The sequence below is a fragment of the Chionomys nivalis genome, chromosome 16 (assembly GCF_950005125.1).
Source record: "Chionomys nivalis chromosome 16, mChiNiv1.1, whole genome shotgun sequence".
In the NCBI taxonomy this organism is placed as follows: Eukaryota; Metazoa; Chordata; class Mammalia; order Rodentia; family Cricetidae; genus Chionomys; species Chionomys nivalis.
This window is the reverse complement of record NC_080101.1, coordinates 25,628,495-25,642,540: the sequence shown is the minus strand read 5'-3', so window position 1 is coordinate 25,642,540 and position 14,046 is coordinate 25,628,495.

Below are 14,046 nucleotides of genomic sequence, written 5' to 3'. Positions count from 1 at the left end.
ATTAGAGGTGTGCACCACCCCCACCACTTTGAATGGTTTACCTGTTTAAATCAACAACACAGTCCTCTGGATTGAAATGGGGGAGGGGCCTTTAATAGGACTCATTGAAGGACTCCATGTGACCTGGTTAGTAACTTTGACAAATACCCCAGGTCTGAACTTCGGATTCCTTGCCTGGAAACATCCTGGTTTCCTTCCAGAACCTAGAACACCGACACCCTGATGGGAAGGAGATGAGAAGCCCTTCTCTGCAGTTAGAAGTCTCTAAACCCCATTCAAGGAATGACTCAGCTCTTGACTGTGATTGCTTTCCTTGGTTTGATCCTCAGGGAGAATCCTCAGACAGCCTGGTTCCATCTGTAATACCAGTGACTTTGTTCTCTGATGTGGAGATGTTTGTTGGGTGGGATGCAGACAGAGAACTCTCCTGGGATGTCACATGAGGAAGTCCTGTCTCTTGCTCGCTTTGAGCCATGGAGAGAATCTCAGGCATTCTCCTATTTTCTTAGTCTTAGACATCAACAAAAATAAAGGAAGTTAGCCCATGGCTTACCACTCCTGAGCCGTAGGCAGTTTCTAAATCAGTGTTTCTCAAACTGTGGGTGTGGGGGGGGTGTCAAACAACCCTTTCACAGGGTCACCTAAGATCATCGGAAAACACAGATATTTACGTTACTGCTCATAGCAGATTCCCATGCAGACCGAGTTTGGGAAGCCTTAGTTTAGAGAGCAAGTCCCTGGCCTCGATTCTGTTTCATGTACTAGAGCCGTGCTTGATGAGACGGCTGTGGTTATTGCCGGGCCTTCTACCTCCCAGGCCACCTTTTCTGTGCTTACCCAGCGTGACTTGTTCCAACTCGCACAGTGCCACAGGAGACTCTTGCCTTCTGTCCTAAACCCCGGCCCGACCCCCTGAACTGCAGAATGCTTCTTGCCTTCCGCTTTCTTGGTCCAGGACGCCTCCTTGTTTCCTTTTCTTGCTCGGTCTCCACCTTCTTCAGATTCTGAAATAGCTCTCCCAGCAAAATTATAATTTTGTTCTTTTTATCTCTGACACTATTTCTTATCATTGTGGAAGTGAGCCTTAGCTGGGCACGAGGGCACATACCTATAGGCACAGCACTAAGGAGCTGAGGCAGGAGGATTGCTCCTAATCACTTTCATGTGGGGATGTTGGATGGCTGGGGATAGGTACCCTGATGCTTTGATGAAGTTGCCAGGCTTTGACTGGGAATATCTACAGCCTGTGCTGGCCACAGAGTAGTGGCAAGACGTGAGGCCCTGACGGTCACTGGCTATCCAAGTGGCCCTAAGCTCAGCTCAACCAGACTAACATTAACCGGATGCCTAAGCAAGGGAGGATGAGAACCATGGTTACGAGAGAATAAAGATCAGAAGAAAAAACAAGACACCACCAAGAAGAACGAGGACTGGCAGTTCCTAACGAGGCAGACCCCTTCGCACACGGCAGGCTCCTAAGAGACTGAGTCTCCTTCCCTCCTGCACCCTACCACCGACTGCTGTGAACTGTGATTCCACAGAGAGTTGATGGAGCTTTGGTGCAGGGCGGTGCACAGGGGACCAACCCAGCCTCATCCTCTTCCTCTGCCTCTGTGGTAATGGATGGGGCTGCAGCCATGGGGTGTTTTACCGGAAAATGTGAAGACGCTTGGACTCGGGACAAAAGAGAACTTGTAAACATATCTTAGTCTTTGGGGAAATCTTCGTGCAAATTGCTCTGAAGGATGTGGACACAGAGAAGAAGGGGGAGGAAGGGGAAATGAAAACTTTAAAGCAAACAATAATAGGTTTAGATTAGGGAGTTTGTTTCATTAATTAGCCCCGTGGTCTAACAATTCTCTTTTGATCATTAGTGACTAGGTTAAAATAAAACAAACTGGGTAGGTACAGGGTGCTTATCAGATCTCTGTTGCTTCTGCTGGGAGGTGATTTGAGTGGAAGACTTTGGCTCCGGCAGCTTCTTTAATCTTAGTGTAGGTCTTTTTCAGGTCTCTTCCCCTTTTAGCGCTCAAGGTTTTATTCCCTGACACAAAGTTTAAACCAGATTCCAGAGTGAATGTGTGGTCCCTGAGCCGGCTTCAGTCAGCTACTGAATAGACGTCAACAGAGCACCATTGGAAGCTCTGGGACGGGGCCCCGCAATCTGCCTTTTAGAAAGTCCCCCCCCCCCCCCACCAGGTAACTCTAAAATTCATCCGGGTTTGAGACACATGCGGCGGACTGTGTTTCTGTAAATCAAATAGTAGAAGCATTTACACGGCAGGTGCGAGAACGGAGGCAGAGACGGGGACACGGAGCCACTAATGCTCCGCTACGGGGATAGGGCAGAACTGGGGCAGCTTCACGGGGAGAGGGTGGGGTCCTGCTCTCAGGAGACACTCTACATGCGTGCTTGGGAGTTTCTTCAGAAAGCATTTGATGCCGGATGCTTTCCCAAAGACAGTAAAGCCTCGCAGGACAAGGCAGAACTTTATATTTAGCTTCTAGTTTGGTGCTTTAAAAATAACAGCAATAAAACCCAACGTCTTACTGTGTAGACCAGGCTGCCTCAAACTGGTGATTCTCCTGCCTCAGCCTCTTGAATGCCACTGTCCTCTGCTCAGCTTAGCACTTCTTTTTCTGTAATGCAGACCAGTCTTATTCCTCTGCATAAATAAACCTAGAGATAATTCAAGATTTTTGTTTATTTTTTATAGTTCTTTCATCAAGCATTTAGATACCTCATTGCCCTTGTAAGCTGGTTGATAATTATTATTGTTATTTTATTACTGTTATTACTACTATGAGACAGTTTTACTGTAGTGAGAATTTAATTAGTCTTAATAATTAAAACCTGGAGTCAGATACAGGGATAAATGTTGGAAGATCAGAGGGGCAGAGCAGCAGCCAGACACTAGTTCTTACCTCTACTGAACCCTCGGGCTAAATGGGGTATCCTGTTTCTACAAGTCCTCAAATTGAATGCCTTAATGTCTTCTCCCGTCTTATAGTCCTCTCTCTGCCCAGTCATTTCCCTTCCTGTCTCCATCTCCCTTGTGCTGGGATTAAAGGTGTGCACCACAACTGCCTGGCCTCTATGGCTAACTAGTGGCTCACTCCACACTCTGATCCTCAGGAAAGCTTTATTTGCCAGAGCACAAACAAAACGTCTCCACATTTCAATATGTAGCTCTGGCTGTCCTAGAACTCACTATGAAGATCAAGTTGTCCTAACTCTTAGATCAGCATCTGCCTCTGCCTCAAGGGTGCTGGACTGAAAGTGTGTGCCGCCGCACCCAGCTGCAAATTAGCTCTGAACTGATACTAGCTTCTTACAAACACCTCAGTTCTTTATGTGTATGAAATGTGAGTTCATTAAAAAAAAAACCTATAAGCAAAAGCCAAAACTGAAATGAAACACATCACACAAAAATAAGCATTAGGAGCCGGGTGGTGATGACACACACCTCGGGTCCCAGCACTCAGGAGGCAGAGGCAGGTGGAGCTCTGAGTTCGAGGCCAGCCTGATCTACAAAGTGAGTTCCAGGACAGGCAGAGCTACACAGAGAAAACCTGTCTCAGGGGGTGAAAAAAAGCTTTAAGTTTTTGCGATTACACACCTGTCCCCTCACAATTAAGATTCTTTCCCCCTGTGCATGCATGAGCTCCTTTCTACTTTGCACGTTTTACTCTATGATATGGACTGGACGTGTTCCCTTGCATATGCATGGAACTTTCAGGCTGAATAATAACTTGGAAAAGGGTCAGACTCCAGCGAGACACTGGTGCCAATGAAACTATCTAAAATGAAATATCGCTCGGAAATGAAAACAAAGGAGAAACAGATCAGGAAATGCTTCTAGAAAGAAAGCAACGCAGACTTCCATATCAGAGAGGTTTTAGCCTGAAGCACAGAGTTCAGGCACAGTTTCAGGGACGGCTTTGCTTCCAGGACACCAGCACAAACATATTTCTTTCTCTTCTTCTCTCTCTTGTAAGCCTTTCCAACTCATTTGCTCCTCCTGTGGTTTCTTCAGGGTGCTGGGAGCCAAATTTCGATTCTCTGGAAGAACAGTGAGTGCTCTCCTAACTGCTGAGCCATCTCTCTAGCCCCAGATATATCTTTTATGACTTTTAAAAAAGTTTTATGTATGTATGTGTGTATTTGTGGTGGTTTGAATGAAAATGGCCCAATAACTCATAGGGAATAGTACTATTAGAAACTGTGGCACCATTAGAAGTGTGTCACTCGGATAGACTTTGAGGTTTCAGATGCTCAAGCCAGGCCCGGAGTCACTGTCTCTTCCAGCTGCCTCTGGATCCAGATGGAGCACTCTCAGCTACCTCACCAGTACCACTTCTGCCTGCATGCTGCCATGCTTCCCGCCATGATAATAATGAACTAAGCCTCTGAACTGTAAGCCAGCCTCTATTAAATGTTTCCTTTATAAGAGTTGCTATAGTCATGGTATCTATTCATGGGATAAAACCCTAACTAGTACAGTATTGTGTGTGTGTTTGTGTGTGTAACTGCAGCTAGAGTTCATTTGTGGTTGTGAGCCACCCACCATGGGTGCCAGGAACTGAACTGGGGGCTTCTGGAAGAGCAGCAAGAACTCTGAACTTTGAGCCATCTCTGCGATCACTGGAGTCTCTTTAGATACCTGAGGATTTTTTTCCTTCTGCAGCCTGTGGTCGGTCCTCCAAGGATAGCCTATATCTGCCTTTCATGTGTTCTGCGGCTTTGCTTCATTTCCTTTACAAGAGTCCCTCACAGTCCAGATGATCTGCCGTGCTCAATCAGGAAGTAACTAGTTGGCCCTTTACGGAGAGGCCCTGGTGCTACTCACTGCAGACAGGAGCAGCTTCCCCTCGGTAGCTTTACTACTGAACAGTGACTCATATTGTGGAAGACAGTGTAGGGGGTTGAAAACTCCTCAGACTCGCACCCCGACCCCAAGGTGGTCATTGTAGCAGACATAACACAAATACCAACAATTACAATGTCACATGCCAAGGACTCTAACAGAGGCCAATAGAAATTCTAAGAAGGGTTAAGCCAAGTCTGTCTGGGTTTAATAGGTGTGGCTTCATGGAGGAGGTGACCTGGCCTAGCTCTTTAGAAAGAAAAGGAGGCTGCTGGGTGTGGGTGATGCTTGCTTTTAATCCCAGCTCTTTGGAGGCAGAGGCAGGTGGATCTCTGTGAGTTTAAGGCCAGCCAGTGTATATATAACAGGAATACATAGTGAGGTAAGAAGAAGGAGGAGAACAAGGAGGTGGTGAGGAAGACAAAGAACTAAGGGTAGAAGGAAAGGGAGGAAGGGAGAGGAAGGGAGAAAGGAGGAAGGGAGGGAGGAAGGAAGGGAGGGAGAAAAAAAAGAGGCAGAAGAGATCACTGAGTGGAGAATGAGGGGAAGTACATTGCAAAAGCACGCACGGGGATGCTGGGATGGGGCACAACTGAAAGCAAGCTTGCATGGAGTCCTAGGAACCCGAAACTTGGTATAGTACTGTGTGCCAGAAGGCATTTGGGAGGCAGGAAGTGCAGGAGTTCAAGGGTGATCCTTTGCTGCATAGTGAGTCTGAGGATCCAGGAGAGCCTGGTTTTTGTTTTATTGTTTTTGTTCAAAGCATTTAGGATAAACTTGTAATAAGTAAACTATACTTCAGTAAAAGCTGATTTTTAAAAAAAGTAAAGGAAAGAGCTCAGGCATTAAAATGCAAAATACATTAGGAAATGGCATGAGAATCTTTGCCAGTCACAGGGGTGTGTGTTTGTGAGTGGTGAGGACCGCAGAGAGGTTTGGTTGTAATCAGACAGTGTGGCTTTGGATGTCATAGAGAATTTAACTGGGAGGACATTCCGGAGATGGGAAAGCCACAAATAGAGGTGTGGAGGAGGGGTGGACCGTGAAGCCGAGAAGCTTGTTACTGGTGGAAAGAGTTGCTGTCACCTACCACTGAAAGCAAATCACGTTTTATTGACAGCTGAGGTGAAAAGAGATGCACGATGAGCTAGATAGTGTGGGTTCACGGAGAAAGAGAAGCTTGTCAGTCTGTCAGAGGAGACAAGTGCCTTCATAGCAGTAAACTCAGAATTCAGTCTGTCAGAGGAGACAAGTGCCTTCTTAGCAGTGAACTCAGAAGTGTTTCCAGGGCCGGTGAGATGGTGCAGAAACCAAAGCCACCAAGCCATCATGTGCTGGCTCGCTCTTTCCTTCCTTGCTTCCTTCCTTCCTTCCTTTTTTCCTTTCTTCTATTTTTTCTTGTCAACTTGACACAAACCTAGACACATCTGGGAAAAGGGAATCTTAATTAAGAAAGATGACTACATCAGATTGGCCTGTTGGCAAGTCCGTAGGGGCATTTTCTTGATTAACACTGGATGTGGGAGGGCCCAGGCCACTGAGGGTAGTGCCATCCCCGGTGGGGTATATAAGAAATCAAACTAAGCCTTTAATCCCAGCACTCGGGAGGCAGAGGCAGCTGATCTCTGTGAGTTCGAGACCAGCCTGGTCTACAGAGCTAGTTCCAGGACAGGCTCCAAAGCCACAGAGAAACCCTGTCTCGAAAAAAAAAAAAAAGAAATCAAACTAAGCAAACCAGTAAAGAACGTTCATCCACAGTCTCTGCTCCGGTTGCTGTCTCAGGGTTTCTGCCCTGACTTCCTCAGTGATGGGCTGTTAGTTGTAAGATGGAATAAACCTTTTCCTCCTCAGGTTGCTTTTGGCCATGGTGTTTTACACAGCAGTGATAGTGCCCACATAGTGGCCCACAACCATTTGTCATCCAGTCCCAGGTGATCTGATACCCTTTTCTGACCTCTGAGGGTATCAAGTACACGTGTGGTGTACACACATACATGAAGGCAAATATATATGTACAATAAAAGAAAATCAATCTAAAAAAGAAGAATAAGATAAAATAAAGTTGTGGGCACACCAGTATTGTTCACATACACAGAGAGAAGATTTTTGTGATTCTGAAAGCAGCATTATAAACTATGTCTGTTAGAATCAACTTTTGATTTGTTTTGTTAGAACAGGATCTTGCTATAGAACTTGTGTGGGGTTAGAATTTGCTATGTAGATCAGAATGGTCTTGAAATTGTGGCAATGCTCCTGCCTCTGTTTCCGAGTCCTGGGATTATAGACTTACACCACCACACGCAGCTTTTACTTACAATATTTTAAGACCATTTTACACAGCATTGTTCGATAATACTGTCTATTGTACCATATAATGGTGGTACAATAACTTAGCAATGGCCGGGCGGTGGTGGCGCATGCCTTTAATCCCAGCACTCAGGAGGCAGAGGCAGGCGGATCTCTGTGAGTTCGAGACCAGCCTGGTCTACAAGAGCTAGTTCCAGGACAGGCTCCAAAACCACAGATAAACCCTGTCTCGAAAAACCAAAAAAAAAAAAAAAAGAACAACAACAAAAAAAAAAACAACTTAGCAATGCCCTATTGCTAAACCAACATTCACTTTTCTAGTATTATGTATGTGTTGATGCTTATCCCTGCAAATAAACTACATGATTCTTCATGGGGGCTTTGGCCAGGGACGGGGATTGGGGGCACAATGCCAGAAACTGGAGCCAGGCATTTAAAAGCTTTATCAATTTCTTTACTTTATATGCATCAGTGTTTTGCCTTTTTGGATATATGTGCACTAAAGACCAGGGGTCAGGGTCCCTGAAACTGGAGTTACAGTTATAAGCCACCATGTGGGTGCTAGGAATTGAACTTGGGAACTTGGGGAGAACAGCCGGTGCTCTTAATGGCTGAGCCATCTCTCCAGCCCTACCTGGGACTATGCCCATCCCTGAGCCAGTCATGATGGCAGGGCCAAGCACTGGAGTTGATATGCTGAGATCGAGTTCTGGGCCCATCAGGTGGGTGGCTCAGCTGCCCCAACATCATTCAGGTAAATAAGATTACTATTGGATAAGGGAGGAGTGAGTCCTCAAAGGAAAGGATCTTGGTCAGACTCAAATCAAATTCCCTCAACTCAAATTTCTACAACGGGGCTATTTCAGCCAAAGGAAATACTTCCCGGCTCATCCACACTGTGGTTTTCTGGATAAGCTGCCGCTTCTGGTCCCGCCACTGTCTGCTTCCCTTAACTCAATGCTGTCTGAGCTCTTCTGTTTTCTTTCTTTTTCTTCTTCTTTTTTGTTTTTTGAGACAGGGTTTCTCTGTGTAGCTTTGGAGCCTGTCCTGGAACTCACTCTCTAGACCAGGCTGGCCTCGAACTCACAGAGATCCACCTGCCTCTGCTTCCCAAGTGCTGGGTTTTCAGAGGGAGTTCCAGGACAATCAGAGATATTACACAGAGAAGCCCGGTCCTGAGAAATCAAAAACAGAACAAAACAAAAATTGTGAATTATTCTGTTTTCTGAAATTTATCTTTTTTCTTCTTGGTTTATGTTATTTTCAGCCTGTTTTATTTTTCACACATGTGTGGTGAGTATGTGTGTGTGCGCGCGTGGACGTGCATTCACAGGTGTGTGCGCATATGATACAGAGGTGTGAGGTGGAGGTGCCTGTCTTCCTCCACAGCTCTCTACCTCATATATCAAAGCAGTCTTTGGTGAACCCAGAGCTCAGAGTTTGCTTTTGGGGCTCACGACCTCTGCCTCACCTGTGCTGGAACCACAGGCAGGGTACCACCACCCCACCCACTCAGTTTCTAAAGCAGGCCTGGGGACTTGAAATCCAGGCCTCACATTTGCAAAGGAAGCACATTATTTACTAAGCCATCTCCCTAACCTTATTCATTCATTCATCATTCATTCATTTCATTCATTCATTCATTCAAGAGACACCCTTCCAATAATTTCCTAAGGCAAGCTGTATGGAAGATAAATTTTGTTAAAAATGTCATTGTTGGTGGTATGGGGGTGGGGTTGGGGGTGTGAGGGAGGGACCATGTCCAGGTAGGGAGGTCAAGAATATCTCTGTTTAGTCTTTTCTCTTCATCCACTTTTACACCATTCCCGGGTACGGAACTCACATCCCAAGGCTTGCAAGGGAAGTGCCTTTGTCCACTGAGTCTTCTCACTGGACCCGTTCCGAAACGTTTTAGAATACGGAAACATCTTCATTCTGTCTTCCATGTGACTGGCTGTTTGGTCGTAAGACGTTGAATGGAAAGCGTTTCCCCAGAGTTGTGGAAACCCCGTCCGTCATCGTGGGGCGCATCCTCACTCTTCAAGTGCTGCCAGAACTGCCAGTGTGACCGCGGACAAATGACAGCTCATTTTACTCTGCATTTTAAATGAGCTGTGTGATCCATATTCTGGCTGTCCCCTCTGGGCAGCCTCTGCTTTATTCTATCCCCAGCTTTGAAGAAAGCAATCAAGATTCCTTTACCTGTCCCCTCTAAAGAGAAACCACATTGTAAATGTTTAATGTTCAACGTGGAAATGCGTGCTGTTGTCTAAGGGAGAGAGGTGAAGGGCCACACTGCCTGTATTGGCATAAAACTTATTTCCTCACTAGACTAGACTATTCTCTCACAAACTTTTTTTTTTGATTGGTTGGTCATTTTTTTTATTTTTAAAAATAGAGGTAAAATTACATATAAATTTCACTCATAACTAGGCATGACAGGCCTATAATCCCCAGCCCTTGGAGGCCGAGGCTTGGGAACTTTAAGGCCACAGTGAAGTCTTGTCTTAACACAGATTCATTGTGTCTGCGCGCGCGTGCTCACGTGCCACTGCATGTGTGGGGGTCAAAGGACAACTTTCTGAAGTGGATATTCTTCTATCACTGGGTCTTGAGGGGCAGTCAGGTCTTTTGGTGGTACTTTTACCCTCCAACCCATCAGGCTAACTCCACTTCTCTTTTCAGTTTTAAAGAAAACTTTCAAACATCTTTCCCAAAGTGACAGCATTTTGCTTTCCCAGTGCCAAGAACAGCTAGAGCCGCGCTTATAGAATGCCTTCACCAGTGTGTGGTGTGGTCATTTTTGGTTATAATTTTTTCTTTAAAAACATATAACTGTTGCAATAGACATGATACCTTTACCATCTGGTGTTTACCAGTGCACTTCCGGTGACTGAGGACATGAGTGTTGTCTGCGTTTTCTTCTGTCTCTGCTGCCTCATTGGTAGGTTCCCTGCTCAAATCCTTTGTCCATTTGTTAAAATGTTTTGTTTCCTTACCACTGAGCTGTGTAAGTTCTGAGTACATTCTGGATACAAGTAATGTATTGGAATTTTTATTTGAAAATATTTTAGTTTAGACTATAACTGTTTTTACTCTCTTTTCGGGGTCTTTCAGAGACTAGGAGATCTTAATTTTAGTTAAGTCCAATTTACCAGTTTTTCTCTCATGGGTTTTCTGTCTAAGAAATCTTTGCTTCCTCTAAGGTCACAGATTTTCTGTTTTCTTCTAAAGGTTTTATTATTTTCAGTTTTAAATTTAGGACTATGTTTTTTTTTAAAAAAAAATGATGTGAGTTCTATATTTTTATGTGAATAAATGTTTTGCCTACATGTATGTATGTACCGCACATGAGTGTCTGATATGTGGGCGGGGGACAGAAGCTAAATCTCACTAGTTGTGAGCCACCACATGGGAACTGGGATTGAAACCCAGGTCCTCAGCAAGAGCAGGCAGCGTTCTCTCCAGCCCCGGGCCAGGCTCTGTTTGAGTTAACTTGTATGCACTACAGGGGTTGCATTGAGGTTTTGCTGTTTGGGGTTTTGCAATTGGTCTAGTGCCATTTACTGAAAAAGTTATCTTTTCCTCATCGAATCATCTTTGTTTAAAAAGCCAATTCAGCACATATGTGTAGTTTCATCTCTGGCCTCCATTCTGTCTGGTTCATCCTGGTACTTATCTTCTCCCTAATTCTTTCTTCTCCTTCTTCAGTTTTATAGTAACTCTCTAAGTCAGATAATATGAGTCCTCCAACTTATTTTGTTGCTGTTACGTGTTTTGGGGACAGGATTTCATGTAACCCAGGCTGTCTTGTTTTGGGGACAGGATTTCATGTAACCCAGGCTGTCTGTGATCTATCTCACTATGTAGCCAAGAATAACCTTGAATTCTTGACCTTCTTGCCTCGACCTGACAAGACCTGGCATTATAGCAGTGCACCACTGTGGTGATTTGAGAGAAAATGGCACCCAAAGGCAGAGCCACTATTAGGAATTGTGGCTTTGCTGGAGTAGGTATTGCATTGTTGGAGGAGGTGTGTCACTGTGGGGGAGGTGGGCTCTGAGGTCTCATATATGCTTAGGCCACACCCAGTGACCCAGATTACTTCCTTTTGCCTGTCCACCACCATGTCCCACCATGACGATAATGAACTAAACCTCTGAAACTGCAGGCCACCCCAATTGAATATTTTTCTTTTAAAAGAGTTGCCATGGTCAAGGTGCCTCTTCACAGCAACAGAAACCATACTAAGACAGAAGTTGGTACCAGGAATTGGGTTATTGTGACAGGCCTGGCCATGCTTTTGTTTGAAGGAATATGGACTTTAGATCTGTGGATTAGAAAAGCAGTTGAATACTTTAAGTGCTTCTCATGGGCCACACTAGTAGGAGGGTGGATGGCAACGGGGCTGAGGGTGATTTGAACTGTGGGAACCTGGATCAAGATATTTCAGAGGAGATTAGTAGTTTGTGGCCTAGAGACCAGTCCTATGATATTTTGGTGAAGAACATGGCTGCTTTTTCCCTTGTCTGAAAAGTCTGCCTGAGACTAAAGTGAAGAGTTTTGGATTAATTCCATTGGCAGTGAAAATCTCAAAACAGCCTAGTATAGACTCTGTCATGCAATTATTAGTGTTAATTCTGGTGAAGATTTATAATGAAAAGGAGCAAACTGAGAAATTAAAAATACAAAATGTACAGATTGAGAAAAGAGGAATAGAGCTAAATCCTTTGTCCTAGGAGATAAATGGAATGGAATAAAGGGAGTGGTGACCTCAGGACAAGATCCTACCCAGCTAAGTTTGCAAATTGTGAAAAGGAGCTAAGGGAAAGTTTAGAGCTAGGTGTGGCAGTGCACGCCTTTAATCCCACCACTGGGAAGGCAGAAGCTGAAAGATCTCTGAGTTTGTGGCCAGCCTGGTCTACAGAGCAAGTTCCAGAACAGCCAAGCTTGGGCAGTGAAGAAAACCATGGAAAACAAAGCTGGGCAAGATGCAGTTGAATGAGGGGGCCATGTTCCAGCTCCAGCAAGCAGCAGAACTTGGCAGCTTTGGCTGCATGGTTCTGGCTTTAGAATCAAGCATAGAAGGAAGGGACTATTTAGAAACCATAGCTAAGACAGCTACCGTGTCCATCTTCAAGTTTTAAAAAATATTTATTTTGTGTATATATTATATATATGGGGTGTATGTGTACATAGTCATATATGTGGATGTAAATACCACATGGAATCAGAGGCGGCCTACGGTGTCAGTCCTGGCCGGCCTTTCCACTTGCTTTGAAGCAGGGTCTCTCGTTTCTTGCTGGCTGTGAGTTTACGGAGGGCTCTGTCTCCTCCTCCACTGTCGCAGGAGCAATGGGGTCACAATGCCACATGCCGCTTGGCTTCTAGGGAGCTCCAACTTCAACCATGAATTTTTTTTTTTTTTTTTTTTTGATTTTCGAGACAGGGTTTCTCCGTAGCTTTTTGGTTCCTATCCTGGAACTAGCTCTTGTAGACCAGGCTGGCCTCGAACTCACAGAGATCCGCCTGCCTCTGCCTCCCAAGTGCTGGGATTAAAGGCGTGCGCCACCACCGCCTGGCTCAACCATGAATTTTGCACAAACACTTTTACCGGCTGTGCCATCTCCTGGCCCTTAACTTTGGTCTTCTTTTTTTTTTTTTTTTTTTAAAGTTTGTTTTTGCTTCTAATTTCGTAGTCATTTTAGTATCAATCTGATGATTTCTACAGAAATCCAGCTGGGGTGTTGGCTTTTAAGACACTGATTTCACACGTCTATCTGAGAGAACCGACATCTTGGCGTTTAGTATCCCCACCTCTGGCAGGGGCTATCATTTCTTCTGTTCATTTCCTTTCGTCCCCATCAGTGTTTGACAGTTGCTAGTGCTCAGACTTGCACATACTTAGAAATTTAACCTTATGTTTTTATTTTTGGTGGCGTTATAAATGTTACTTTTAGTCTGAACTTTTCACTCTTTCCATGACTAGTGTAGTGTAAGGCCGGTTTTTAAAATACGACTTACCAGAGCTAATAGCTTTTTTGTATAACCCACATAATTATCTATGTAAATAACATCTCATCCACAAATAAAGATAGTTTCCTTTCTTTATTTCCAGGGTTAAATTTTTTTTCTTTTTCTTATCTTATATCACCAGTCAGAACTGCTAGCAGGGTTTGGGGCAGAGTAGTGAAAACACTCTACCTTGTCCCTGACTTTAGGAAGAAAACACTGTGTATTTAAGTATTTGGTGTGATGTTAGCAGTAGGTTCATCATGGATGCCTTTTATTAAGTAGAGGTGGTTTATTTCTAGGCTTAGTTTACTGAGAATGTTTATCAGCAATAGATGTGTTAGTCAGTTTTCGGTTACTGTAACAAATACCCCGGAGAAACCCACTTACGGAGAGAAAAGGTTTGTTTTGGCCCAGAGCTTCAGAGGCTCTGCTCTGTTACTGATTGGCCTTGATGCTTTAGGCCTGATGTGGTCTGGTAAGAGGAATGACGGACCAGAGCTAATTACCTCATGTGGTAGCCTGAGAGAGACTAATGTCCTAATTAAGTCCCGTTAGATGGCGCATTCCCAGAGACCTGAAACCTGCTGGCTCCCCTCACCCCATCACTCAAGCTTTCCAATACCTGCTACCAGCGCCAAGCTGGGGCCCTAACCTTTAACACATAGCCTATGGGGACATTTCCGACCCAAACTGTCCCAGATGTCAAACTTTATCAAATTCCCTTTCTGTGTCGAGATGAACATTTGGTTTTCTTTCTTTTTTTAGCTTTCTGATGTGTTATATTTATTGATTTTTTTCCAAATGTTGTGCCAGACTTGTATGCCCAACTTGATGGAATCATGAATTATTATTATAT